General features: G+C 36.7%; 1 long non-coding RNA gene across 1 annotated transcript in view; it reads left to right on the top strand.

Annotated features, from left to right (window-relative positions):
- LOC106150330 overlaps nucleotides 1–8,576 on the top strand; it is a 16,815-nt gene that overhangs the window by 7,273 nt on the left and 966 nt on the right. The gene's annotated exons all lie outside the window — the stretch shown is intronic.

Below are 8,576 nucleotides of genomic sequence, written 5' to 3'. Positions count from 1 at the left end.
TCTCTCTCTCTCTCTCTCTCTCTCTCTCTCTCTCTCTCTCTCTCTCCCTGGATCCTTTGCAGTGAAGACAGAATGGATTAAAAAAGTATTTTTGTTTCATTGCTTATGCCTTCACCTCACAGTGGAAACCTGTGGTATCTGGCCCTTAATTGTCATTAAGTACAGCAAGGGGTCTGAATAAATGGGTGGTTTTCAAACTGTGGTTGAATCTCTGGGAATGAGAAGATGGTTCTGGGGGACACTGTTTAAAGATGTTGAAACAAACAAGAAACAAAACAGTCCTCCCACCCCAATAGATACATCCTCTGAAGCAGATAATCTTTCAATGCTAGCATGCTGTGCTTTTAAATTTTATTTTCCTATTATTATGAGGCCTATTAACACATATTATTTGTGTCTTTTTTCATCTGCAATGATTTTCACACACTGGAAAATTTACTTCAAATGTTTTTTTTGTTAGTTTTTTTTATGGGGGGGCTACTGGCAAATGAACCTAGAGCCTTTATGCTGAACTACAGTCAACTCCCTTTTTATTTTGTATTTGAGACAGAGTCTAAGTAAGTTGCCCAGACTGAACTCAGATTTGCCCTCCTGCCTCAGTCTTCCCAAATGCAGGAACAATAGGCATGTGCACTTAAGAAATGCATTTATGTATTATGTTCCTCAATCCATTAGCTTACAAAAGCAGTTTAATAAGAAATTTGCATTACACTAATTCTGGAGAAAATTCTAGATTCAAGATGAAAGATTAAAATTTTATATATAGGTGTGCCCCAATTTTATACTGAGCAATTCACTCAACCTCTCTTTTTATTTCTAAACTTGAGCTGGTAGACACAAATTACCTTTCCTGCTAAGTTCTCCTGACAGCCACCTTGGTTGACTGTTTGAGAAAGTGACTGCGGTCAGACTCTGAATTGGACATAGGTTTCACTGATGAGAAATTCCCCTTGGGCTTCGGGCACTCCTTTCTTCATTGTTCTTATCAGCTGGCAGCAGGATGAAATATTTTCTGGTGGGGTAGTGGGAGGTTGAAGTTCTCTGCCTGCTACCATCAAACCCAAGTTCCAGGAAGGAACCATCGGTCCAACTTGATTGCAAGAGGATCGTGTTAAGACTGTGTACTGTTTTCCCTTTGTGATTAAGCCAGTCTTAGAAATCTACTAATCTACTCAGTCTTCTAACTCTTGTTGGCAAAGAAACCGGAAGTTTGGTGCTGAAAAGTTAAATCAAGCAAAATAGCATGCAGAAACAAGAGGCCTGTGGTGAACAGAAGTATACAGCTGGAGGAAACCTTATGTGGTTAACTTTTTGAGTTGAAATATTCCACTTAGATTCTCAAAGCTATCTATCTATCATCTTCCTATCTACCTGTCTATCTATCTATCATCTATTTATCTATCTATCTGTCTATTTTTCTTCTGTCTATCATCTATCTATCTATCATCTATCTCACAAGAGAACTTGGAAAGCATTTGGTGATCTTTAGCAATTAATAATAATTTTTTTTTTTTTTTTACAGCTAATTCAAAAGTTTTACTTTGAGCAATGAAGACTGTTGCCAAGGAAACTAGGATTCCCAGTTCCTCATCAGTGGGAAATGACACAGCAGACCAAACCCGGGGTACTAGATGTGCTCATTTCTACTATGGTTGCTTGTTTTTAGGCCTTTCTATGGACAGAGCTAAGAAATACAAAGTATGTACAGGTATATAGACATACACACAGAAGCACTGGCACATACATCCTACCTGTGTATTTCTATACATATAAATAATAAATGTATACATGTATACATACATGTGCATCTGTATATGTCATATATATTTTTATATATAAACCTTGAGTGCATCCTGATGCTACCAGTTCAGATCTGTCCTCACTGAGCTTGTACCTTCCCCAGTTCATAATAGCTTGTTCTTCTTTTCACAGTGAGAAAAAATTGGTTCACAGTAATTTTGGCACATTAACTCATTTGCACATTCTCATAGTAGATGTAAAATACTGTCAGATTTGCTTTGCTCAGATAATTCAAGAGCAAACCTATTAAAATGGTTTCAGGATATGTTTGCCCCCTCTCTCCATAGCTTACCAAGGTCAAAGGCAAATAGTCAGACACTGTTGACCCGAGTCCCTCAGAGTCTAGGCTCTGCCACTATTCCATCCCAGGAGGGTTGCTATATTTTTCTTTTGAAAGAATTTTGAGTTCTCGATGGCACTTTGTATTTAGTTTTTCTGTTTTATTATCCCTTTAAAATGTTTTTATTCTTAAAGTATGTAGAGTATTAACATGATATCACACCAAAACTATAAAAGTTGGAATTATCAGGGAAGTATCATGCCCAGAACCAAATTCACCATTTGCAGATTTATTCTTTCTTGTTTCTTTTTGCTAGCATATTTCTTACTTCTCCATATTTCCTACCCAAATAGGAGCAGCCTATCTATGTGCTTCTGCCTTGTGCTTTGAGTCATTTAACAATATCTCTGAGAAACTTTCTCATCTCTCAATTTCTCTCTCTTTTAACAACTTCACAGAACTTAGTGAACAGTGAGCTAGAAATTTAAAGGGAGAAATAAGCTCCTGTTGCATAATATAGTAATATGGGGGAGAAATATGGGTGAAAAATATTTTTGGAGGTTTTTCTCTGAGTTGTAGAGTACAGTTCACTGTACTTCCTCACCCCCTGGAAAGTATTCTGAAGGGCTACTTTTCTGTTCTATTGTGTATGTCACCTTGCTGAAGAAGGTTTCAAAGTGAAGCAAGAAGTCCGGATTGGTCATCAGTGACATCATACTGTGTGAATCATGTAAAAATCCCTTTTCAAATATTGCTAATGGAAAAAAACCATGGATAACGGTAGCATATCCTTCCGGTCTATTTGGGCCCTATGAAGAAGGATGGGCCCATCCAAATCCTTCTCCTTTGCCCCAGGCTTGCCCCAGACAGGGAGATTTCTCCTTCAGGATAGTGGAAGCAGCAGAATTAGTGAAGTAAGCAGAGTTTTGGAATCAGCAAAACATAAAAATGTCAGTGACAGCCTGAGACCCAGTGGGTCAGAGGCAAACGTCAGAGCTGGGGTATTGTGCCAGGATCTGAGAGCTAGAGATGAAAGGAGGCCGAAACACTGAAGAATAAACAGGGACTCAGGATGCTCTTCCAGCTAGAACAAGCGCTGCTCTTCACAGCTTCTTTTGAAGTTCTGGTTCGGGTGCGGTGGGTCAGCCAAGTTTAATGAACCTGGACAATACATGTAGAAATTTCACTTCTGTGTTTTGGAACAAGATCTAGGACAAACCTGGACACAAATATGTAAAAATTTTACTTTTGTACTTTGAAGGAGATCTAGGATGGGGTGTAGTAAAGCAGCTTTGTTAAACAAATGATGAAATACCCTAAATCAGGCTCCTGTGGAAAAACATCTGAAGACTAAATTACATTTTAAGTATCAGTTTGTAAAGGTAAGTAAAGTTCTTTCTCACTAGGTTGAAAACTCTGCCCAATTTCTAGTATAAATTCTTAAGTTATAAAAAACGTTTTGCAGTACTGGGGATTGAACCCAATGCCTTTGCACTGACTTATGTCCCCAGACTGCGTTTTAAAGTTTTTATTTTAAGACAGGTTCTCACTAAGTTGCCCAGGTTGAACTTAAACATGTCTCAGCCGCCTGGCATGCTGGGATGGCTAGTGTACACCAGCATGCCTGGCTTCCAGCATGAATTCTTAAATGAGTGACTTAAAATTAACTCAGAGAAAGTGGAGGCATTCAAATCATTTTTTTGGTAGGGGAGGTGGTAATAGCTTACGGCTTGACAAATTGCGAGACACTTTTCCCACTTCTTTCTCCCTTCACTGCTTGCCTCTTTTACTGTTGAATTTGACAGACATCTACAATAAAGCCGTAAGGTAAAAAAAGAAAATCCTTAGTTTAACATGTTAAAAAGTTATATTTAAGGGTCATTTTTTGGCATTAAAAATAAAGAGAAAATTAATTTTGAGTTACATTTTTGAATAGTCATTACATTCTTTTTTGAGTTTAAGTTTCCAATTAACAAGTAATAATATATATTTATGGATGTTTTGATATATGTGTACAAAACCTTTTTGTGTCACAGATGACTGGCTAGATGAAACCTAAAGATGCTCCCAGTAATGATTTTTAAGTTGATCAAATAATATACATCAGATTACAAAAGAAGCCACTATACTACTATATTGAAGTATAATTGTCAAAGAGTAAAATCATTGTGATAGAGTATTAGATATTGTAAAAATGAACACATTCCGTAACAACAAAGCAACTCTTAGGCCTCCTACAATGAGTACTATGATTGTGGTGAGTGTAAATAAAACTTTGTGATATGTGCAAAAATTGTGTTATATTGGAAAAAAATTCAAAGTTATTGTTATCATGGCTATGGTTTGTGGCTTACATTCTAGAAATACTAGACTCCAGTAGTAAAAATAAATACACTTTTTTCTATTCAAGGTCACAGACACCCTGAATTATGAATCCCACATAAGAATCTTTTCTTTAAGAAACAATTATATTTTAATAATTATATTTATATTTTCTTAATTTAAAAAGTATGGAGAAGGTTAAAAGCCCGCAGAAACAAATGTGCCCTCCTGTAGTAGCTAACACTCCTGAGTATTTCCAATTGTAATACCATTTTTCATTTCTAGGAATTGGATTTAATTTTAAAAACCTTGCCTATTAGTTTTGTGTTTTATTTCCTGTTACATATTTATATATTTTTTTTCTTCTGAAAAACTCATCACATTTATTTAACATTTTGTTTCTTGGCTAAGTTTGTTATTTCCACTGATTTTCATCGATATAGACTTGTTTCATGGTATATTCTGTTAATATTGACTGTGAACGTGATGTGCCTACTTCGCTACCTTACCTGTGGTAATCCTTTGAGGCCTGAGTTTAAAGTGAATTTTACTTCTTTCAGAGGTTTGGGAGCGTCAGCCACCTAGGAATCTTTTCTACCAAATATCAGCTTTATTTTTGTTCTTGCGGTCCACATGGATCTTGTGACCAGAGGCCTGAATACCTGTGTGAATGGAGGATGATACCCAGCAATTTTTCCAAGTAGACTTTTTTCCCCTAGTCCCTTCTAAGAATGAGACAAGGAAGTACTATGTCAATGTCCCTTTGAAGTTGAGGTCTTTGGAAATCCCAGCATAGGTGGGGTTAGACTCCCACTCCCCTGATTCCCTTTTCCTGGGCCTTCTGACGTCTGCAGAAGCCCAAAGCAAATGCTGCCTCAAGCACTTGCTTACATCTCTGCTTATGTGCTTTCTCTAGAGAAGGACAGTACATACTAATTTGATTACTAAGTAAGTGAATTTCTATGCTACATAATCTCCATAACAGTAATTTTTCAGATTATATGACATGGTGTCTTGCCAATTAATTGAGAGTCCTTTTTTTTTTTAATCTGAGAATTTCTCTGATTTTCCTGCAGACTCAGCCATAAATCAGTTTACTTTAAAATTATACAGCTTTTATTTTTATTTCTTTGTTTGGTGATATTCTCTACAGAGAAGATTTCTTTGGACAGTTAGAAAACATTTGTCAGATTTAATTCTGATTGACATTTTGCTTAATCTTTTTTATCTTTACAATAATTCTGTGAGGTAGCTCTTACGGTCCCTTTAACTATAAATGTAGAAAAGAGAGTCAGAGAGAGGAGATGATTTTCTTGACATTATATAGCACTTTAGTGGTGATACTGGGGTTTAAAACAATGTCTGCTAGGTCACCGAAACTCACTTTCTCTCCTTTCTGGTCTCCTGGCTATTCTCTTATGCACTGGTGTAGCATTATATCACACACACACTGTATTAGAAAGATAGGACCATTCTGACAGAGATTTTGTCTTGTTTGTCCTCTCATGTACACCTGGACTCTAGGGTAGGACTGGCACATAAGAGAAGGTCCATATATATTTATTTGATCAATGAATAAGGGGATTTTTACGCTACCACATAATTGTCATAGAGGCAATGATTGGGGCTCTGTAGCATATCATTAAGTTTATTAGCTGAGAATCCCTTTGGGGGAAAAGCAGTATCTTTTTGACTTATTCTAGAAATAAAAAGAGGGAAGATCTATATACCTTGCAATTGTAGTGTCTGTCCTGTAAATACAAAAATTCTCTGGAATGGATTCATTCATTCCTGCTACTGTCTATCCAATAAGGCCCAGATCCTTTTCAGTGCTTTATTTTATTTTTTGAATCAAGCCACATCGCAGGGTTCCTACAGCTCAGATTTCCGCACGGGCTGATGTGCTTCTGGTTCTGAGGGCTTCGGAGGTGGCTCCCTTTCATCTCCGGCACTGTTCAGGGGATTAGTCACAACAGAAACCTGATCTTAGGCACTTCTTCTGCTGTGCAGCTGACCATGAAGCAAAGTAAAACTGCAAACTATTTATAAATCAAGCGGTTACAGGTGCAGAGGACAGATAAGAGTTCAGCTTTGTCCAGGTTGGAAGACCATTTTTACTGAGTTCCCTTGTTTAGACTATGGTAGCATAGGTTCAAATTTACAGAATGGTCCAGGATTTTTAAAGAAGCGTGTGTTGGAGCTGAACTTACTTTCATTTCAGCTGCTTGGGAAGTCTCACTGTCAGAGTTTATAGGATAAATTGAATTTTTTAAAAAGCAACAACTGTTTTTAAGTACCTGCTGTAAGTTAACTCCATGAGATGTAGGCGGCAAAAAAATTCTCAAAGAAGACAAGGAAAGCAGTAACATTAGAAGCTTGCTAGGCTGCCTTATGTGCACACACTTGGCAGATTCCCGCAGGAAGCAGCTCCTTTTGCTGTGGGTAGGGATGGCTCTGCACACTGGCCTTTTCGCTGGGGCTGCTCTTACCTCCCTCATTTCTCCCCACATGGTCTTGACAAACACATTTTTCTCATCATTATTTCTTCCCTTCATCCTCCTCCTTCTAGCCTAGATTTGTGTCTATGAATTGCTAATAGATGGTATTCTTGCTTATGAAGAATCATTAGAATCTCCATGAAGAGAGAGGGAAAGTCGGGTTCTATTTCCTTTTCATCCTGGGGATTACCTAGGAAACAACTTTCCTAGTTTTGTCCTTGAAGTTCTTTTTTCTATATCATATATTCAGTCCCCAACAATTCTTAGATGCCCACTTACTTTTGTTTATTTGCTAGTTTATGCACTAATTTATTTTACTTTTACCTCTTGGGGACTTTCTTGTTTCTCAAATTTTGAAAGTATCGACTGTGCCAATTTTTGGCAAATTAGTGGTTTGAACCTCCTATAACAAATTCAGTATTTTTACTCCAACAACATTTTTTTAAACATATGTGACATTTCTCCCAATTAATTCCCTGGAGGGTTATATTCTCTGCAAGGGTTGTATTTGCTTAGTGCATTGTGTCAAACATTTTGAACTGAGCTTCACAGGTTTATTTTTAGATTTGAGATGTTAATATATACAAAAATACTAAAATGTTTAGGTTCATGGAATAAATATTGATTTTCCAGAGGTCTGATATGTTCCTTTTTCAGTTTCTTCCTGCAATTATATATCCATTCATTATTTCCATAACAAAAAATCCAAAACACAGTATCTTTGTTCCCAGCAGTTTGCAAGTACAGAGTGTATACAAACTAGTAAGGTGTGGACTCTGTCATGGAAAAAGGGAAAACACACTGAATATGTCAAGAAACAAGAGCAATTTCAAATTGTGCTGCTATGAACATAGGTGCACATATATCGCTGTGATATGATGTTTTTAGAGCTTCTAGAAAAATACCCAGAAGGGAATAGCTGGGTTGAATGGGACCTCTAGAACTCGTTTTCTGAGGAAATTTTGTATGTATGTATTTACAGGATAGTTAACATAGTTGTTTTACTGTCTTCTATTTCTTTGCTAAAAGAAACTGTTAATGAGTCCTTGATTGATCAATATTGCATATCTCTATCTGTTTTCATGTGAAACCACTTTGAAGATATCAATATGTAATACAACAAGCATTGTTAATTTCCCACTATTTTGTCTGTAACTCTGTATTGTCTGTACTGTTCTTTTGCTATTTTGTAAAAGGTTGTCTGTCTGTTAATGTTTTCCTCCTTTTATTTTTAAAATTAAAAAAAGAAAGAAATCAACCAATAACAAATGCTGGAGGGGCTGTGGGGAAAAAGGAACTCTTCTCCACTGTTGGTGAGAGTGTAGACTGGTGCAACCACTGTGGAAATCAGTCTGGAGATTCCTCAGTAAAATAGGATTAGAGGAATTCAACCCAGCTAATCCTCTGCTCGGTATTTCCACAGAATAACTAAAAACATCATACTACAACAATATATATGCACCCATGTTTATAGGAGCACAATGTGTAATAGCTAAATGGTGGAAACAAGCCAAATACCCATCAACTGAGGAATGGATAAAAAAGATGTGGTATTTTTAATAATGGAATATTACTCAGCTATAAAGAAAGATAAACTTGAGGCTTTTTTAGGTAAATGGTTGCCACTACATACCGTACTAATAAGTGAAATAAATAAGGCTCACATGTATAAACAT

Source organism: Chinchilla lanigera, unplaced genomic scaffold, assembly GCF_000276665.1.
Source record: "Chinchilla lanigera isolate Chin_1 unplaced genomic scaffold, ChiLan1.0 scaffold00071, whole genome shotgun sequence".
NCBI classification, from domain to species: Eukaryota; Metazoa; Chordata; class Mammalia; order Rodentia; family Chinchillidae; genus Chinchilla; species Chinchilla lanigera.
Note: the sequence above shows the minus strand (reverse complement) of the source record. Positions and strands in the feature narration are given on the sequence as shown.